Raw genomic sequence first — 21,959 nt, forward strand, 5'->3', positions numbered from 1 at the left:
ACTTAATAACGTTTAATGTTTAACAGGACAATTTTATGAACATCTTAGATGCAACAGTTTCTGAGGTTCACTTTCCCCTAAAATATATCACTACACTTTTTGGAATGTGCTTCTGACCCTTATTTTTTTAGAGCTATGTCTTTTCCCCCACAATTCTTAAGGACCTTCAGAAGTAGTCCACCACATTTTGTTTGTCAAGATTTGGGTACTAACTACGCAGAACAATATTTATTCCTATTTTACCCAAGGCATGAATTGGAAATTTCAAGTATAGCTAGGTGTTGTGTGGACTTTTGTTGGAGACAGTCCAATTTTTGGACTAAACTAGTAAGAATTAGACATATGGAGTATCAAAATTCTAAGTGACATGGAGGATAACTTAGTATGACCCCCTTATGTTACAGATGAGGAAACTGAGGCCAGAGACTTGAACTTCCTTGCCCAAAGTCACACAGTTAGTAAGTAGTATTTAGGATTACTGTCAGTCTTCTTACTCCTAAAGACAGCTAAGGTGGTGAGGTGTTAGAGTTTTAGGCTTGAAAGGAAAACCTGCCTCAGATACTTACTAGCTATGTAATCCTGGGCAGGCCATTTAATTTTCTTAGCCCATTTATTCATTTGTAAAATAGAGATAATAATGGCACCTACTTCATAGACTTATTATGAGGATCAAATGATACAATAGATTAAAGTACTTTGCAAATCTCAAAGTGCTATGTAAATGCCAGCTGTTTGTATTGTTATAATATTATTATTGTTATATCATCATCATCATCATCATCAGTCTAAACTCTTTTGGAGGTCTGGAAAACTACCGGAATTAGTTCTCAATTGATTCAGCTGGTGCTTCTAGTGATCTACCCACCAGAATCTTCTAAGGAGATTTTCCCCCTTTGATCTTGGGAATTTGGCCTCTTATCAGAATTATAGAACTGGGCCTCCCATCTTGTACTCTGTTTTGATCGGACCACATTGGGAGAATTCTACTTAGTCCTAGTATCATACTTAAGGTAAGAAATGGACGAACTGAAAAGTACCTCATGGAGAGAATGTCCAGAATGGTCACAGTCCTTGAGATCATGGCATGCGTCTTCATTGAAGGAAACAGGAATGTTTAGCCAGGAGATGGGAAGATGTTGGAGGGAAGTGGAATGTGATACCTATATTCAAGTACTTGATGTCTTCTCATGTGGAATAGATGTTAAATTCGTTCTGATTAGTTCCAAGGGGAAGAGTTAGAAGCAATGGGCCAATTTAGGCTTAATGTAAGGAAAAACTTAATAATGAAAGCTATCCAAAAAATAAAGTGAAGTGTTTCAATAAGTAATACATGTCCCAGTGAGATTTTAAGAAAAGCATGTTGATCACCTGTGGCTGTATTATAGAGGGTATTCTTGTTCAAGTATAGATGGGAATGTTATTGTCGTTTAGTCATTTTCAGTTGTGTTCAACTCTTTGCAACCCCTTTTAGGGTTTTCTTGGAAAAGATACTGGAGTGATTTGTCATTTCCTTCTCCAGCTCATTTTACAGATGAGGAAACTGAGGCAAACAGATGAGGTAAAGTGACCTGCCCAGGGTCAGAAAGCTAGTAAGTGTCAGAGACCAGATTTGAACTCAGGTCTTCCTGACTCCAGGTCTGGCACTCTATCCACTGCACCACCAGCTACTCCTGTGTGTTAAACTAGAACCAATTTAATCTGAATCAACAAACATTTACGAAGTACATATTATACATAAGGCAGAGTGTGAGGTGCTAGGGATACATAGATGAAAATGAAATAGTCTCTGTCTTCAAGAATCTTGAGTTGTTTGTAACCAAGGTATCCATTTCTCAATGCCTACTCTTATAGGATCTTAGGATTTCCTGCCGAATAGCCTAACTTCCATTGGCTTCAGAGATTCCATGCTCTCCTCATTGTCCCATCTTTTAAAACATTTCTCTTGGTCTCTTTCCTTAGCTCTTCTCTTCATATTCCCTCAATGTGGAGATCTTCACCTAAAATCTTTCCTTTGATCCTCTCTCTATTTACAGCCTAGCACTTAGCAACCTCATTTACCCTTATGATTTCAGCTTCCACATTTACAAAGGTAACTGCAAGGTGTGGGGCGAGGAAGAAGGAGAAGGAAAAATATAAGAGTAAAAAATGGAAGAAATACAGAGTTAGCAATCATAACTGTAAGAGAAAAGAAGAAACAGAATGCAAATACAAATGTAATTTACTGGAATGAACAAAACCTTATTACTACATACTGCAGATGAAAAGAGAACATACAAAGAACATTTTCAGTAAAGATCAGTGCCAAACATTAGAATTGTTGAAAGAGAACAGGTAAACAGATCAGACCAGACTTATTTGTGCAGAGATGGCAAATGATTTAGTTTGGAAAGGAGATATCAAAGAAGTAGATAAAACAATGAATGTGCTAGCAGGAATCCATAGTTGCTGTTGATAATTTTTTTTCAGGAGGTTATGCAAAAGAAATGCTTCTACTTAAATACGATTGAGTTTAAAGTAAGAGAAGTTTGGTCTATATGTTTCCAAATGACTGAACTACAACACTGCCAGATTTAATCATTGGAACTATGTTAATAATTGAATAGGACCTCTGGACTGTGGATTGATCCACAGTGACTGAAATTAAGTATAATACAATTCAATATGTTCAAGTTATCCATGTTGTATATCACAGATGGTACAGAGGGTAGAATATTGGACTTAGAGTCAGGAATGCCTAAGTTCAAATCTTGTCTCATATTTACTAGCTATGTGACCTTGAATAAGTCACTTAACCTCACTGGGTCTCAGTTTCCTCATATGTAAAATGAGGGGTTTGAACTTGATGGCCATAAGCTCCTTTCTTATGCTACATCTATTATCTTATGTAGTTATCTTACTCGAATTAAACCTAAAATAACACATTTTTATGTTCTTTGTTTAATAATCATCTGGGAAAATTTATATCTAGGAGGCACTGTGGTACAATAGGCAGTATGCCAAGTCAGAAGACTTGTTAACATTCAAATCTTAGCTCTGCCATTTTATTACGTGCAGGACATTGGGCAAGTCACCTATGCTCTCTGGACTTCATGTTTCTCATTTATAAAGTAGGAGGTTGAACTATATGACCGCTAAAGGTCCTTTCAGCTCTAAATCTATGATCCCAAAAGACATGATCATCCTGTCAAAATCTTCAGTGTTTAGGTAAATGAAAAGCTGTCTATGAATATAATAATTATAAATATAAAATGAAAACTTTTATGATTTCCTCTCCCTAAAAGTCTAGGATCTCCAACATTAAGAAACCCCCTTTCCCCTATATAAGCAGATTTAGAAATAATGTCAAAACTGTAACCCAAAGTGTTCCCTTCCTGTAAGTCCTCTCTTCTGTTCCCTTCTTCCTCCCTCCCTCCTTCCCTCCCTCCCTCTCTCCTTCCTTCCTTCCTTCCTTCCTTCCTTCCTTTCTTCCTTCCTTCCTTCCTTCCTTCCTTCCTTCCTCCCTTCCTTCCTTTGCAAAACTCTTCAGTTTCTCCCCATTCTTTTTTTTTTTTTTAGTAATTTCACCTCTCTTTATTGCCTCCCTTTCTCCCTTCCCTGTAATTTTGTCATTTGCCCATCATTCCCTTCCTATGACTCTCCATCCCAGAATTAATTGCTTTCTTCCCTGATCATCCAAGAGCCACCAAGGGTTCCAGATTTCAGAGCAGGGAGATATCTATGAACCCTGACACCACCAGAGGGCAATGTAATGATTGTTTTCTTGCACATGCTCAGTCTTTTTGCTTCACTACAACTCAAGATTGAGGATTACCATTCAGATTTGCCCATTAAACCAAATAAGAAATTTTACTTTTTTTTTAAAAGATGGTAAATATTGTTACTTATACTGGTTTAAAATAGTTTTTCATTTTCCACATTTTTTATTTGTTCCTGGGCTTTTATTGTGCATGTTAACAAAGACAAATTTTATGCATTTGTTCTTCTTGCTGTTCACCATAGCATTAAAATAAGAAGTATAGTGCCTGGAACAGTGTCATGTGCCTAGCAGGTCCCTCATATATGTGGGTTAAATTGAATTAAAATCTGCTCATATCAAATGTTTTAAAAGTTTTCTCATATTATTGACAATAAGGAGAAAAAGTAGAACCTTTTACATATTTTTAGAGATAAGAATTAATATTAGGCCTTTTGGCATATAGATTTTCATGGAAAATCAGAATTACAGAACCTGTTATCTCACTAAAACTGCCAATCAGCAACTTCATCTGATCTTTGTCTGGACTAACTGGAATCTCTCAGCTGAAGTGTCAATGCAATTCTTCAGGAAAATGCTCAGGAATGGCCTTTCCTTGCCTGCCACAAGAAATTCAAAATAAAAGAAATGCTACAGCAGATAGAGAGCTGGCCTTAGAGCCAATAGTTCTGCCTGTGACAAAAGCTGAGGGAACCTAGGAAAGTCACCTACCCTCTCAGTGCTCCAGGCAGTTCATAGACTATAAATGTCAGAGAAGGTGCTGACCTGCACTGGCAGAAGGAATTTCTTCACTGGGAGCTCCATATATTAATGAAGTCAAAAGTCTAGTTCCTGTTTAAATATAAAGGGGAGGGAAGGAAAGGAGAGGGATTGTCTATCTCATAGTAAAGGAATATTATGAATCATGTATGTTCATTTTTCTTCTTAAAGGCTCATTTTTCAGAGAAACTCAGAGAAGAAGGCAGGAAGTGCTGAAGGCAACTGATTATACAAACCTAAGTTATCCAGGGAAATTTGAAAACTGCATTGATCAAAAGGCATAGATATAGATCTATAGTTAACCATAGCTATAGACAGATTGCAGAGAAATTCCTCTCAAACTCTAAATATGAGTTTTAAAAATTTCAAGTTGATAAAAATCACTAAAATGTAATGTCTGATCTCATATTTTCCTGAAACTTTATGGGTGGTAACGTCTCTTTTGTGAATATAATACCATGTTTTGGCATTGGTAAACTTAAACCCCAACTTCTGGGAACAATGTGTGATACTGAATGAACCACTTAAAGCTTGTGTGGTCTCTCTGTTTCATTCTCCTTTTGTACAGGATGGAAAGAATATTCAGTATTTACCTGGTAAGAATATTGTGAGGAGCAATTAAGCCTATTTAGTGCATAGCTCTCATCATAAGAATATAATTGGAGAGATAAATTTATTTACATAATTATATGTTATACACATCTTTAATAATTGTTCCACAGAAGTCCTACTCTGGTCCCTCATTATGGTGTGGAGATGACTCTAGCTTCTGGAAGAAGAGGCAAGAGGGGTCTAGATTCTATCAGATTCTTCTAAGATCAAAAGGATCTGAGTATAAGATGTATATCTGTGGTCCAAGGACCAGCCTAGCTAAGTCTGGAGAAGCTCATTACCAGAGGGCTGGCCACTGAATAAACATTTTGAGGGGTAGGGGATAGAGAATAGCAAATTATGAAATTTGGTAAGGTCTAGAGCTACTTGTGATCTGCATCAATAGAGCAAGAACACGAATGGATAAAATCATAACTGCCAATGGTTATTTTAATTTTTTAATTTTTATTGATACCTTTTAAAAATATTCCCCTCATTTCCAAATATATTCCACCTCTGTACTTATCCTCCTATTCATGGTACTCTCCCTTCTAACAATAATTTTCTTTAAAAACTACAATTCTATCTATCTATCTATCTATCTATCTATCTATCTATCTATCTATCTCTCTATCATCTATCTATCTATCTATCTATCTATCTATCTATCTATCTATCTATCTATCTACCTAATTTGAAACCCATAGCCCCCACCTATGAAATGAAATGAATTTTCTCAACTCGTTTCTGAGGTTGAGCTTGTACATTATAATTATATTGCATTTAACTGTTTTATTGTTCTTTCAATTTATACTTTATTCTATCTTTCTATATAGTTTTCCTCATTCCATTTATTTTACATCAATTCATATACCTGAATTCTTCATATTCCATTATATGTATGTGCCACAATTTGTTTAATCGTTCACAAATTGAGATAACTATGTTATGTTCAATTACTTGTTACCACAAAAGTATTATCATAAATGTAATATGTGTGCATGCATATACATAGATGACAATTGTATTTTCACTAGCAGTGGGGTCAGTGGTTTAGACATGTAGTCATTTTAGTTGCTACTTATAGAATTTCTAAATTGTTTTCCAAAAGAGTTGGACCGAATCACAGTTCAAACAATAGTATATTAGTGTATCTATCCACACAATCCCTCCAACTTTTATTATTGCCATATTTTGTCATTGCCCAGGTTTTTTTTTTTGTAAGATAAAATCTCAGAATTGTTTCAATTTGTCTGATTTTTTTTTGTTGTTAACAATTTGGAGCAAGTATTCATATCGTTGTTAATAGTTTGTGATTCTGCTATTGAGAATGATTTGCTCATATCTTTTGATTACTTATCCACTGGAGAATAATTTTTTTGGTCTTATATATAGGTGTTCACATCCTATGTATCTTGGATATCAGACCTTTATCAGAGATATTTGATGCAAAAACATTTTTCCAAGTCACTAGTTTCCCTTTTATCCTAGCTCCATTGATTTTATTCATGAAAAAACTTTTTAATGTCAATCAAAACGATCTGTTTTACCTTTTTTGCATCTTCTGACCCTTATTTCACTAATAATATTCTCCTTATCCATCTGCATAAATGTTTTCTTCTTTTCTTCTTCTTTGACTTGAACGAAGGGCTGTACTTGAGGACCTAGAGGGCTATATATGGCCTCAAGGCCACAAGTCTCCTCCCCCCACTCTAGTATTTGTCCAGTAATATTAATGATAGTGTTTGATTTTAGATAGTTTTTATGATATTAAACATGGGCTTTATTTGCTGTGCTTTGTAGATTTATTTTTTAAAGAATAAAAAAGAGTTTCATTTTGCCAAAAGCCTTTCCTTCATTTATTTAGGTAAACCATTTAGGTTTGGAGTATTTCTGTTTTTAATTTGATCAATTCTGATAATTGTTGGTCTAACGAAGCATCCCTGAGTCTTTATTACAAATTTAACTTGGACTTAATGAATAATTTTGGGGAATATATTGCTAAAGTTGTTTTTACTAGGATGTTATTTGAATTTTCCCCCAATGTTACAATACTTTTCCAAAAGTGATATTGGTCTATAATTCTTTTCCTTTACTTTATCTTTCACTGGTTGAGTTTGGTAAGATATTTTCATTCTCAATTTTTAAGACTGATTTAAACATTTGGTATAATTCATCCTCAAGTCTGTTTGGAGTAGCATTTCCTTTATGACTTGTTCAACATGATCATTCTGTCATTGGGTTGTGCTGGTAATTTGGGCTTTATGTATCTGGTGAGTAATTATTCATTTCTTTTTAATTCTTAGTTTTACTAGCATAAACTAAAATAGGTCTGATAATTTGTTTTTATTCTTCTCTATTATGATTTTACCTTGTTCATTTTTAATTCAGTAGTATGATTTTTCTCCCCAGCTTCTTTTTTTAACTCAGCTTTGCTAAAGGTTTATTGATTTTTATAGGATTTTTTAAAAAATCAGCTTTTAATAATAACAACTCTGATAACAACTACCATTTATATAGTGCTTCCTATGTGCCAAACATTGTGCTGTGCTCTGTAAACATTATCTCATTTGATCCTCACAACAATTCCAGGAAGTAGGTGCTATCATTATCCCCCTTTTACAGTTAAGGAAACTGAAGCAAACAGAAATTGACTAACACATACCGCTCACCCAGTGTCTGAGGACAATTTTGAACTGAGATTTTCTTGACTCCAAACCCAGTACTCTATGAATTGTACCATCCAGCATCTCATTTATTATTTCTGTAACTTTATAATCTTTTTTGTTTTTAATTTTACCTATTTCTCTTGTAATTTTCAACATTTACATCTGAGGCTTCTTTATTTGTTGATTTTCTAGTAAAAAAATTTATACACATTTTATTCATTCTTTCTTTTTCTATTTTTGATGTCTTTTAAGAGAGATTTTCCCCCACTTGGGCCTGCTTTACAAATTTTGTTGTTTTCTCACTCTTTTTAATCCATTTCACTTGGTTACTGTTTCTGTGAATTGTTCTTTGATCCATTCATTCATGGTGTCATTATTAACTCTACATTTAGGTTTATATCTTTTGCTCATATTCTCTTAGTTAACTACTATTTTATTGCATGATGGTCTTTAAAGAACACATTTATTGTTTCTAATTCTTTACATTTTGAAAAACAATTTCTTTGTACTTTGGCGCATGGTCTGTTTTTGTAAATATATCAAGTGTTGCAGAGAATTATGTGTTTTACTTAATGTGCACATTCAGACTCCAACATTTGGCTCAGTTTGATATTTTCCCTTTAGCTTATCTTTTTGTTCTATATATCTAGGATTGAGAAAGGAACATTATAGTCTCTTGAAAATATTGTGTGACTATATCTTTTTTCAATTCAATTAACTTTTAGCTGCTATGCCATTTTTGCATACATATTTATGAACAATAGTTTCATTATTTAGTTTAAAGGAACTTAAATGCCAATGAATTCTTATTAATTCATTAATTGATTCTAGAGGCAAAAGGGAGTCACTGATGTTTACTGAGTGGAAGAATAGTATATTCAGACCACTAGGAAAATCATTTTAGCAGCTATTGTAGGATGGTTTTGGAAATGGAAAAGATTTAATAAAGGGAAACAATTTAGGAAGCTATTGCAACAATTCAGAGGGAGGTGAAGAGGACCTGTATAAAAGTGATGGTCATGAGAGTAGAGAAAAGGAAATGTATTCAAAAGATACTGTGGAGATAGAAATGGCAGGATTTGTCAATTGCTTGGATATGTGGGGTTAGAATGTGAAGACTTGAGAATGACTCTGAAGTTATGAATCTGGGTGAACAGAGAAGGATATTGGGATCCTCTAAAGAAACATTATTTCATTATTCTTCAATTTTTCATGACTGAAGCACAATCCTGAGATTCTCAAATTAATTTTTCTTCATATTTAAAAGTCTTTCTCTTGTCTGCTTGCAAATTTGTTGTTTCTTATGGAAACTGAGAAATTTAACCACCATGTGCCTTGGAGTTTCAAAGGTGTGGTTTTCCTCAGGGGGTGATCCATAGATTTGAACTATCAAGGCTTTGTTGACTCTATTTATAAGTCCTAGAAAGTATTGTTATTGTTGTTTTGAAGGGAGGGGTATTATTTCTTGTAATATAGTATTCTGAATTTTTAATTTTTATATTTTTCTGGAAGACCTTAGGTAATCTCAGAATACCCTATTTTTAAGAACACTTCCTTTGGTTTATAAAGAATTCATGTGTTCTTTTAAAATTGTTACCCTTTGTTTCTCTTCTGATAAATTTTCTTCCATTTCCACATTTTTATCTTCGGAATCTGTTTTTCTCTCAGAGCCATTATGTCTGTGAAAATATAATTTTGTTGTATCTTGTAAGTTTGTACCCTACTGTTTGTGCTTTTAAATTTTACACTGGGGACTCTGATTACAAACCCAACTTAATTCCTATTATCTTTTAAAATGACTATTTGTTCTTTGAAATACAGTGCAGTTTCCTGACATTTTTCCTTGATCTTTGGGAAATCTTCAGTTATCCTTTTGAATAAGGAGTTTTGGTTTAGTTTCTCTTCATGGTAAAATATTAGTTCACAGTACTATAGTCTCTCAAGCCATCTTTAACTTCTCATTCCTTCTGCCTTTAGCTTCTTTGTTGATTGATCGACTTATGAGCTCAGTTTATATTCAATTTATATATTATATTTATATTTCAATTATATTTATATTTCTCCCTTGGATTTTTGGTCTTTCAGCCTTTTTCTTATATCTAATTACTTGTCTCTCTTGGCTCCCCAATCATTCTTTGGTTCCTCTGCCTTCAACTGCTACAACAAGTCTTCTTATCCCTACCCCAGCCTGACTAAGGCTAAGTTTCCACAGCCTCTTTCCACGCTTTGTGAACTTGACAAGAACCTTTGTCCAAATTAACTCAGAATGAGAGGAATGACCCTACTTTGGTTTCCTATCTTGAGGAAAACTCAGGCATAGAAGCTTGTTTCCTCTGGTCGACTCTGCACAACACGATGTCCTGCATCATGCTATGCTGTTCATGTTTCCTTCATCCTCTCCAGTTGCTCTCCTCTTCTTTTACATGTATGGCCAGAGTCAATGTCTACCATTTATCATAGGGCAAAAGATAGGGTTCAATCTGAGTCACTGTCATAAGGGGGCTTGGTAAGAGCCCTACAAATCAAATGTGAAGCAAAAGCCTGAAGTGATACTTCTATACATCACACCTAGCATATATGTAATGAGGTGAGGGGTGGAGACCCTGAGTAGGATCCCTAAGTATTTAACTTTTCTCCTTTTATTTCATGACTTTTTATCTTATAAAATGTTTCTGCCTTCTTAGCTGGTGGCTTGAGCTCTAGTTAGCCTATACCTGGCATATCATTTATTTTTTTTTTGAAGTTTTGGGATTAGAGAAATTTGCAGAAAACAGCATGCTATCTGTACAATTATTAAAGCAAATATTAAATAATTATTTCAAAGTACTATGTAAGCATGAAGCTCCAGAGAAATGCTAAGTAACTAGAAATGAATATTAGTTAAAAGAGTGAATTTTTATATTCTCTCTTGAATGAATGAAAGAAAAAGCACTTATTAACTATTTATTACATATGTCAGGCAATGTTCTAAGCACTGGGTATACAAATGCAAGCCACCAAGAGTCCCTGCTGTCAAAAAGCCTACCATCTAATAAGGCAAAGCAGTACATACAGGGAGTCAGAGTCCGAGGGTTTGGGAGGTGAGTTCTAATAGGTGAAGTTCTAATAACTTCGACAAGAGGTGAGTGTGGGAAGGAAAGATAATGAGTTCTGTTTTAGACATGTTGAATTTGGTTTATTCAGTTTGAAATATAGAGTAGGCGGTTGGAGACTCAGGGTTGAAGTTCAGGAAAGAGATTGGAGCTGACTATATGAATCTGTACGTAGTCTACATAGAGATGATGATTAAACCCAGGGAACTGAGGAAGTCTCTAAGAGAGAGTATAGAGACAGAAGAGGGTTCAGAACAGTCTTGGGGAACACCTATAATTATGGGGTGTGATACAAAGGTATACTGGAGCTGATGTGAGCATTTATACCCCAGAAATCATTAAACTCTGCAAATCAGGGCTTAATTTATAGTTTTGTTGATTGTCTAGGCTTAAGGAATTAATGGAGAAAATATTACTAATGTAATTAGATTTAAATGTGTATCTGGTGTATATTTTTTTCCCTCAGAGCTAGTTGATAAATATTTACCATCATACCCCTGGATATGAGTGATGAACCAAAAAAAAAAAAAAAAGAGTAGTCATGGTCAGATAAAAAGAGAACCAGAAGAGGGTACAATTACAAAAACCTAGAAAAGAGATAGTATTCAAGAGAAGAAATGGGTCGACTGTCAAACAAAAAGGAGAGACCAAGAATCAAAAGGCCTAAGAAAAGACTATTAGATTTCTCCATTTAAGAGATCATATGTAACAGGAAAAAAGCAATTTGAGTAATGAGATCCGAATTCAAATTACAAAGGATCAAGATATGAGTAAGGGATGAAGGAAGGCTAGAGAATATGCACAACTTTTTCTAGGAGTTTGGCTGAGAAAAGGAAGAGATAAACTATGACATATTGATGCAACAGTGTGTTTTAGGGAGTTTTGGGTTTTTTTTAATATGGTAGAGACAGGTATGTTTGAATGCAGTAAAGAAAGAAACAATAGGAAGAGAAACATTGAAGATTTGAGAATGGGGATGAAGATGATGGGAATTGAAGGGGTAAAGGGTATGTTATGTATAGAGGTTGGCATTGGCAAGATATATGTGTGTGCACGTGCATGTGCAGGCACAGAGATATATGTGTAAACGAAGTGCTTTGTAAACCAGGAAATGTCATATAATTATGAATTATTGATCCCATCATCATTTAATCTAATCTCACTCTAACCTAACATAGTACTCTGCATATTGCAAATCATTAATATACGGTTACTGAAAATATTTGAATAAAATTTAATTTAGAGCTAAAAGAAACCCTAGAGGCTGCCTGATTCAGTATCTTAATTTTCAAGATGAGGAAATTGAGCCCCTGAATGATTAAGAAACTTGAATAATGGAATGATAAACTTTGGATTTTAGATCTGGAAGAATGTTAGATATCAATTTGTCCAAGGACACATAGTTAATTAATGTCAGGGTGAGACCTAACAGAGGAGTTCAGTAATTTTTCTGCTAGTCCACAATGATAACTCACAGCACACTGCAAGACCAGTAATTAACCGGACCTTTTATTTTTGTGAGATTGCAACAATAAGCCAGTATCATTCTAGTAGCAAGAATGCTAAGAATTCTGAAATATGATTTCTCTTTGGAGCATGAAAGGCAGAAATCCTGCAGAGCTGCAACCTAAACTTTGGGTGGTTTTCTATAATTCACTATATGAAAGAAACTATGTCACTTTTGTCATTTAAATGTCTAAGGCCCTCCTGAGCCAACCCCATCATTTTCATTTCCAGAATTCCCTTTTAGCTTTAATCCAATAGCTGGCAACACAAGGTAATAAGGTGGTTGATTTGTAACCATATTGTTTTACATAAACACTCCTATTGTGCTTTCCCCAGCTCTCCCAATTCAGTCAGGAATTTCCTCAAACTGCCAATTGTCAGTCTTAAATCCATCACTCCCACCCCCACCTTAGTTTACTGGAGAAAACGCCACCTAATGGAGCATGTAAGGGACTCACTTTTAAACAGCTCAATGAGCCACCAATATAGTAAAGGCTTAGATCAGAAGTTTAACCCTAAATTAAGATCCTGAAGTCCATGAAATGGTTTAACAGTTTCTTTCGTTCTGAACCTTTCCTCCTCAAAGCCCAGCTTAGGGTAGCACAAGAGGCCCAAAGGTCTCTGGGAAGTTATCATTATCTCCTGACTAAATCAATTCCACAAGAGACATCACCTCAATAGTCACCCTTCCTGCCCCACCCCGCCCCCCTCCACCTCTAACAGTCATTTGGACATCCTGTAACCTGAAACCAATACTTTAAAGCAATTGAGAGTGGTGCACAAGACAAAGCCTGCTGCTGCAGAGAGAGTTGGCCCCCAAATGTTTATCAGTTCTCTGACATAGCCTTGTCCATTTAAAGCTCACAAACTGTTATTTACTGGCTCCTTCACATCTAATAACACAGCTTTTGAACAGGTGGTGAAAATGGAGGGTGATTAGCTGGACCTCCATGGGAGATGCGCTGTGTGTGTCTGCGGGTGGTCTCAAGCTCCTTTAGCCCAGTGCCCACATATGAAGACATTGTAAAAAGCCTCCAATTTAGGAGATAACAAGTCTGCGTTGTCTGTTTGTATAAAGTACTGTCCAAGTTACAGCTGGAATGGCTTGCTGTCCAGCAAACATTGCCAAGAAAGGTTAAAAGTTCAGAATAATCAGAAACACCCCCCCCCCTTCCCATACACACCCAGGTCCTTCTGCTTTGTTGAACAGTCTCAATGACTGAACTATCCCAGCACCTTTCCTTCATGAACTCTTGAGGAATTTTGGTAAAAGCTGAAAATTTTAATGATAGTTGAGCAAACCCAAATTATAATGACTTCAAAAAGATCAGAAGAGGCTGTTTTTAGGAGTTCCTGCTCTTTGTGATTCACTCTCTTCACTGAGATGAATTTGCTAAGTCGCCAACACTCCCATTTGTGCGTCTCAAACATTGTCCATAGTGTACAAAGTCCAATAAGTTAAACTAAGGCACAGTGAACTGTTCCTGTGCCAAGAGAAACTAAAATTAAATGTTGAGCCTCACTGTTTTCCCAGTACACATCATGAACCTGCCAGTGGTGATAGGAATAGCCTAGATCTCCTAATGTTCTGTGTTAATTGTTATGCGTCTTTTGCCTTTGGAAGATATGGCCTTGGGTGGAGCTGCCATTTGTGTGGCTCCATTTCCCTATCTCCACATGACTCTTCTATTCCTACCCCTACTCCGACTCTTACATTTCCTTTTTTTAGTCAGTCAATAAACACTTATTAATTGCCTACTGTATGCCAAGTACTATATACTAAGTACCATAGACTAAGTATTGAGCATGCAAAGAAAGGCAAAAGACAATCTCTACCTTTGAGAACCTCACAATCCAGTGGGTTTAGGTTGCATCATACAGGAGAGACAATATGTCAAGAATCTAAGAGACATCTATAACTGACAGTCTTAGAGATTTGCCTGGAGCTTAGAGAGTTGAGATGACTTGCTGATGATCATGCAGCTAATGGCAAGAGGTGGGATTTGAACTCAGATCTTCCTTAATCCAAGTCTAGCCTTCCATACTCTGAGACACTAGGATAGCAGAAACAATGTGTGGAAAGCACTCCTTTTTGTTGTTGGCCTGCACACGATTTGTATTCATTGGGCACATACTACATAAGAATGCAAGTGGCATCACACTCTGCTACTTCATGCAGGTTTCTGCAGCTGTGGGTATAACTGAACACAGACAATCAAACTGTTTTATATTGTATGCCTGGAAAGAATGTCCCCTGGCTGATCACTTTAACTGAGCTTTCTGGGAAGCTGCCTTCTATGTTTACTGACAACACCACAGAATATAGGGCAAGAAAAGCCATTAAAAGCTGTCTAGACCCACCTCTAACACTATAACGTAATATATAATATATTTAATATGTAATATAGAATATAATAAATAGTATATACCATAGGCATAAATCTATATTATGTTGTTATATATTTATCATATTATGTTGTAATATATTTGCATATTATAAACTTATCTAAATAAAATATATAATAAAATGCTTTTGTACATTATTCTTTCCATGTGGTCATTTGATTTCTTCTTGAATACTCAAAGTGATGGAGAGTACACTGTCAGAGTTAGTATACTCCACTCTTGGGCATCTCTATGAGTTAGAAACTTCTTACATTGAACAGATTTTTTTTTTTTCACTATTATTTAGGTTTTGATTTCTCTAGCTACACAGAATAAGTCAGCTTTGTTGGATCGTAGGAATTCAGATTTGGAACAGATCTTAAGGATCAGCTGATCCAAGTCTTTCAGCTTATACATAAGGAAACAGAAGCCTAGAGTGTGAGGTGATTTGCTCAAAGTTTTCTTCTATCCAATTGCCCTTCAATTTTAATACTTTGTAGAAGATGTGAATCTACTCAACTTTTGCAGATATTCTAAACCCTATTAAAATGTAAGCCCTCTGAAGGCAAGGTTATTTTTTCCTTTGCATCCCTACCACTAACACAGTGTCTTGACCATAATCTGTAGTGTTATAATACTTTGAAATAAAATGTTTGAAGATACTTATCAATCTCTTATTATCTAAATATCCTATTTCCTTTTAGAGGCAGGTTTTGAAGAAAGTGATATTTTTAAGGAAAGTTGGGTTTTAATTAATAATATGAAGAGATGGAAGAGGAAAATTGAGGATAATGCTCACAAGAACAACAAAAATGAAGAGTTCAGATGATCTGGAGGCACATCATACAATTCAGTTATTGGAGGAGCCTTTGGAGCTACAGTGCTGTGGAAAGAACAGTGTTCAAATCCTCAGTTTGTCTTAGTTTTACCAGTGCCTATGTGACTTTGGATCCCTCTAGGTCTGAATTTCCTGATTTCTAAAATAAGGATATTGAACTAGATGCTATATGATTTCTCTTGTAGTTTAAATACTTATGGAAGCTGTAAGTTCCTACTTGTAATGTTGAGGTGATGATGCCAGTCTTCAAAGAGTCACTCTCATCATCACAGTAGTTTTTATGTTTCTGCAAAGGAGCTGGGGCAGGCTGGTGGCAGAGGGCTCAGCAAAAACCACTCCTTCTTCAAGGTCCTTTAATTTTGTAAATAAGAAAAGTGAGACACAGAGAAATTAAGTGACACTTTGAAGGTTACAGTGATTTTTTGCCAATCTGAGGGACTTTACAAGGCCATAACAATCATGGAATAAATGGGACTTTTCTCTAGGACACCAATGTCTGTAGTGTGCTCTCCTTTCAACTTCCACCCCCATCCCAAGCAATCTGTCCCTATACATCTGTCCCTGTACCTTGTTTTGTGGTCCAAAGACCATTTCTTCATTAGGACACAATTACCCCTAAGCCATTACCCTCAGGAGTGTAGTAGCTATGGCATCCCTTTCCTGCAGCCATCTTACTGAGGTACAGGTTGCCCTCTCTTCCCATGTGACTGAGCCAGTGTCCTCTACACTCCCTCAAACACCCTTTACTTAAGAACAATCTTCTTGGACTCTGTGCCCACTCTACCTCAACTGTTTTGCCCCAGGAGGAAAAATTCCTAGCCCTGTCTCCAGGAACCAGTATCAATCATATTTATAAGCATATTCTAAGCCTTTCATCTTTATTAAGATCTTAAGACTACAGCTAAAGCTTTTTGGGTAACATTTTCATGAAATTAGTGGAAGCATTTCAATGAAAACACTTCAAAATCTCATTATATTAATTATTGCATGTCTATTTTAAACTGCCAGTCCAAAGAGGAGACCTCATTTTAATGTACTGTGGATAGGAGCAAAGTCTTGCTTCTAGAACAATAATGAAAACCTGGAGTAACTAGCATTTATGTTAGCCATCAATAAAAGCATTGAAATGCCCTCCAGTCAAATAGGACTGAATTGCCACAAAATGATAAAGAGGACTGGGCAGAGAGAAAGAAGTATAGATCTGGGTCCAAGTTCATGGATAACAACATTGATTTTTGTCTTGAGCCTCTAGGTACCTGATGGATTTCATCAAATTCCACCAACTCAGACTTCCTTGTTTTTCTAAAAATTATTCAGCCCCACTCATAATTAGATTTAAGGAAAATAACAATCAGACTGTCTGAATGTAGAAACTGGCAAAATTAAAACATATAATCATTTTAATCCTTGAATACATGCATGTATGCACACAAATGCATGTACACATACATACTCATGTACACACTCTTTGACTGAATCTTATTGCAAACCTACTAAAATAAGTAACAAATTGAAGTCTACAACCGGTTCAAATATGTTCTTTTTGCCTATAAATTGAGCTCCCAAGCTGAATTCTCCAACTTGAACTTTTCTATTTTCCTCTTTCCTCTCTTCCAGTTTCCATGAAGGCCATCTTTAGAAATGTGGGAAAGCATAATGACAAAGCTTTTAATTTCCAGCAAGAAAGGCCACTGGCAGAGAAGGCAGTCAACAAGAGAAGCCACATAAAAGCAGCATACCAGCTGCTCACGCTTCAAGGTTTGGCTTCATCCTGACTATAAATGTGAAAAGTGGAGGGTTGGAGGAAGAAGGTTCTACCAACATGGATTTCTTTCAATGTGGATAGGAGCTATCATCGACAAAAAATTTTAGTGAGATCCACAACACAAACTGTCCTAATTCAGAGACTTACTCAGACAGTCAAGCTGTGTCTTCACCCACGTAGCATACTACTGTGATGAAAGAATAGGGCTTTGAGTGCGTTGGGGAAAGGATAAATTTTAAAACATCCTTTTTTTTTTCCCCAGTAAAATAACAGTTTTCCAGAAAAACAAAATTTTTTGTCTTCTTTAAAATTTTTTTTTTATTTACAACTGCATGTACAGAAAGTTTTAGCTCAGTTTCAAAAGTTTTCAAATAATATCTTTTTTTTAAACCAGATGTTTGTTCTTCAGGTGATATTAAGATAGCCTATGAAATTACTTCCAAATTATCTAGAAGTCCACCACTCATATTTATTTGATCAATTTTATATTTCATAAACATGATATTATACTCCTCAATATCTCTACCCTATCCAACCTCCTTATTCACTGATTCAAAAAATTTATTAAATGGATAGAGGTATTTTCAGTCTATCTACTCCCTTCACCTCCCTCTGTTTAACAGAGAAGTGGATATTTGACTGGAAGGGGTTTCTAGGTCCAATAATGATGACATGGAGTTTCTCTCTGCTCCTTAGATGAGTTAGCTCCATCCCTGTCAGTGAGCAGTCATCTGTAAGAGAGGAACAGTAGACAGAGGGAGAGGACATTGTATTCCCCCTCCCCCCAGTGAAATATTTGCAGTCCCTTGCAAATGCACAGGATACACATAAACACCTGTGAACCTACATTATAAGCATCATCATATAACATGATCACTGACCTGGAACTTCTTTTTTTTCGCATTTCACAAGTCTTTATGAAGTTGGCAGTCAATTAGAAAGTGTTCTGTGATTTCTATACAAAAATATAGATATCAGTATATAACAGTAAGTATGCAAAATGTTACTTTGTTGTTGACAGTTCTTAAAAGAATAAAAATGAATTGTTTTCTGGCTACCAGAGGTCTGGAACTTCTATGGTGGCTTTTGAGTTTACAAATTACATAGGCTATCAACATCCGTAGGCTTTGCATTTATGGATACCTCTGTTTATCACTATCTCCTTTATTACTATGCTTTAGAAGCGCTGTCTTTTCTTTAGTTGTCTAGTTGATGAAGTATTTTGATTAAAAATGGATTACCTCTGAGTTCACCTCTCTTAATGTTCCTTATCTACACAGAGGTCTGCTTGGGATCAAGAAAGACTTGGATATTTTCTCCGAGGGCACACATATGCACAGTTTACTGTTTCTTTCAAGAGACAGAAAGTCAATGCTCACCAGCTACAACAGTTTCCTCCTTCTAATACTTTCCAAAGATGGAACACAAGTTTATAGCACTTTCCTTCAAACACATTTCACACTCTACAGAGACATCTAATGACACACTGAGCTAATAAAATCTATTTCCTACTAGCTTATATATTCTCTATTGGCCTGTCTTGGCCCTAGAGCAAAAATGACTCGGGGAGCACCATCTAATTACTGCTACCATATTTGGGATCAGTTATAATTTGGTGCAACACACTGTGGAACTTCTCCAGCTTGTGTCATTATTAAATCAGAAGACCACTCTATCTGGGAATAAAATTTGAATTCTTCAGACAAATCCCTAGGAATTATCAACTAGTCATGGGGGTAAAATCCATATTAGAACTTACCTGAACCAAAACAAAATCACAGTTCCTTCGCAAATGTGCAAGGTGCTATACCAGGTACCAGAGATACAAAGGTAACCAGAAGATAAAAACATGGGATCATAAGGTAGTTTAGTGTATTAGAAAGGACTTTAGATTTGGAGCCAGAGAACTGTTCACATTCTGACTTTGCTATCTATTAGTTGGCCTTGGCATAGTAAGTCAATTAATTTGTCTAAGCCTCAGTTTCTTCTTCCATAAATGATGTGTAAAATCCCTTCTACCCCTCAATTCTAGGCTTTCAGGGAACTAATAGTTTGGTAGAGGAGAAGGGTAGATATGTGTGCAATAACTAAATTACTAAAGAGAATGAGATAAGTACAAAAGAGAGATCCAGGTGAAATTTGAGGAAAGAGAAATTACTTTCATTTGGAGGGGAGGGAAAGGTCATTGGTTTCCATTGCAAGTACATGTCATGAAGGAAATTATATCAGAGTTGAAGATCTAGGGAAGGGGGGATACCAAGAGATGGATAAAGAAAAAGTCTTACTCCAATTATGGGGAATGGTATTAACAAAGACTTGGAAATGATTAAGGGACAGGTGGAAAACAGAAGATGGAAAGTAGTTCTGTCTTGTTGAAATATAAAAGATAAGGAAAGGGGAATGTATGAGATCAAGTTATAGAGGCAGGTTGGTACCAGATTATGGATGTCTTAAAATACAAGGATATGCAGGTTATATTTTATTTGTAAAGCAGAGGAAAATCATAGAAGTCTTTTGAGTAGAGAAGTGACACAGTCATTCCAGTGAATGAGGATGACCAAGTAGGACGTTACTGTAAAAGGGGAGATAAAAAGAAAAAGTGGTATAGTATAATAGAATCTGAGTCTGGAGTCAGATGACCTGAGTTTAAATCTGGCCTCACTCGCTTACTAGCTGTGTGACCATAGGAAATTCACTTAACCTCTGTTCACCTCAGTTTCCCCAACTGAAAAATGGGGATGATAAAACACTTACCTTTGCAGGGTTATTCTGAGGATCCAATGAGACAGTATTTGTAAAAAGGGCTCAGCACAGGGCCTGGCACATAGTAGGCACTATTTGAATGCTTATTCCCTTCCTTAACCATAAATTGTTTACTTACCTGATGTAATACCAAAGCCCATTCATTTTTCAAAGATCTCTAATTTCATCAGTGTAAACACTCCCTCATTTGCACAGATTACACCCTCTTTATAAATTACTAAAAGGTCTTTGAGAGCTTCCAATTCATCACCTTGTCTCAGAAATATAATGAAGTAACTAAACCAAGTTATTATTTGGTGAACGAGAGGGAGAATAACATATTGGATTAGGTTGGGAAAACAAAAAGCTTGGGTTCTAGTCTCTGTTGTTATATAGCTCTGTAATCTTGGGTCAGTTGCTTTCTTTTTCTCTGCCTTGGTTAATTTATCTTTAAGATCAAAATAATAATTCTTGTCCTACTAAACTGAAAAGGTTTTGTTGTTATTTTGGAGGGGTTTTAGGATAGAAAACTGAGAATTTGATGCTGGTCCTCCATTAGCAACACTTACTAAGTATTTAGAGTGCTAAGAGACTGTGACCATTATAATTCGTCTGCCCTTCACAAAAAGTTCTAGGTTAACCAACTACCCACATGGATGAAAGGTGGTGAAACAAGGTGTTGTTGACCATAGTAGCAGAAACTTTGGGAGCTCTCAAGCTAGAGATGGTAAGGGTACCTAACAACCAGTCAGAAAGAGATTAATGGGATCCCTTTGCTAGCACTGAAACCAGGACTAGACACTGTTTGGCAGTGCCACTGATTATGCCCACTTCTGGGTCATAGTTCAAGGAGAGAGAGGAGCACTTTAAGTCAAGAGGGAGCAGAAGTTCCAAGGGACAGTATCATTTTTGGACCCGAGGGATCAGGAATCCTGAGGAATAGTATGACTTGCAATCCCAAGGAAGAAAAGATCTTGAGGAGGAGTATCAATTGCTTTCCCAAAGGATCAGGGGACCTTCCTGCGTAAGGACCACAATGCAGACCAAGAAAGACCCCAGATCAAACCACCTTGAAAGCACCAAAAATGTACCTTTTATATCTATGGATAAAGGAAAAGTTTATGATCAAATAAGAGATAGAAAGGATCACAGGAAGTAAAAAAGAAATTTTTGGTTACATGAAATTAAAAACCTTTGCACAAACAAAACTAATGCAGCCAAAATAGATGGAAAACAGGAAATCAAGGGAAAAATTTCACACCAAGTTTATCTGAGAAAGGCCTCATGTCTCAAAAATATAGAGAATGGGACCATTCTTATAATTCAACTTTATAAAAATAAGAGACATTACCTACTTGATAAGTGACCAAAAGCTATGAACAGACAATATTCAGAAAAAGAAATCAAAGCTTTCAATAGTCACATGAAAAAATGCTCTAAATCACTATTGATTAGAGAAATGTAAATCAAAGCATCTCTGAGATACCACCTCACACATATCAGATTAGCTAAAGTTAAAAAAAAAGGAAAATAACAAATGCTGGAGTGGATGTGGAAAAATTAGTACACTAATACACTGTTGGTAGAGCTATGAACTAGTCCAACCACTCTAGAGAACAATTTGGAACTACATACAAAGAGCTATAAGACTACTGAACAAGCAATATCACTACTACACCTGTATCCCAGAGAAATCAAAGGAAAAGGAAAAGGACCAATTTGACAAAAATACTTATAGCAGCTCTTTTTTTGTAGTGGCAAAGAATTAGATATCAAAGGGATGTCCTTCAATTGGGGAATGGTTGAACAACCTATGATATGATAGTGATGAAATACTACTGTGTTATAAGATGGCTAT

The 21,959-nt window shown here is 35.9% G+C and overlaps 1 protein-coding gene across 1 annotated transcript in view; it reads right to left on the bottom strand.

Moving 5' to 3' along the window:
• Nucleotides 1–21,959, bottom strand: part of ERCC6L2 (ERCC excision repair 6 like 2) — a 375,244-nt gene that overhangs the window by 288,137 nt on the left and 65,148 nt on the right. The window contains exons 2-3 of the mRNA XM_072596899.1: nucleotides 18,241–18,314; nucleotides 15,812–15,945 (exon numbers count right to left, since the gene is read on the bottom strand). The gene's annotated coding sequence lies outside the window, so the exon portion shown is untranslated. The remainder of the gene's footprint in view (nucleotides 1–15,811; nucleotides 15,946–18,240; nucleotides 18,315–21,959) is intronic.

The sequence above is a fragment of the Notamacropus eugenii genome, chromosome 3 (assembly GCF_028372415.1).
Source record: "Notamacropus eugenii isolate mMacEug1 chromosome 3, mMacEug1.pri_v2, whole genome shotgun sequence".
Lineage (NCBI taxonomy): Eukaryota > Metazoa > Chordata > Mammalia > Diprotodontia > Macropodidae > Notamacropus > Notamacropus eugenii.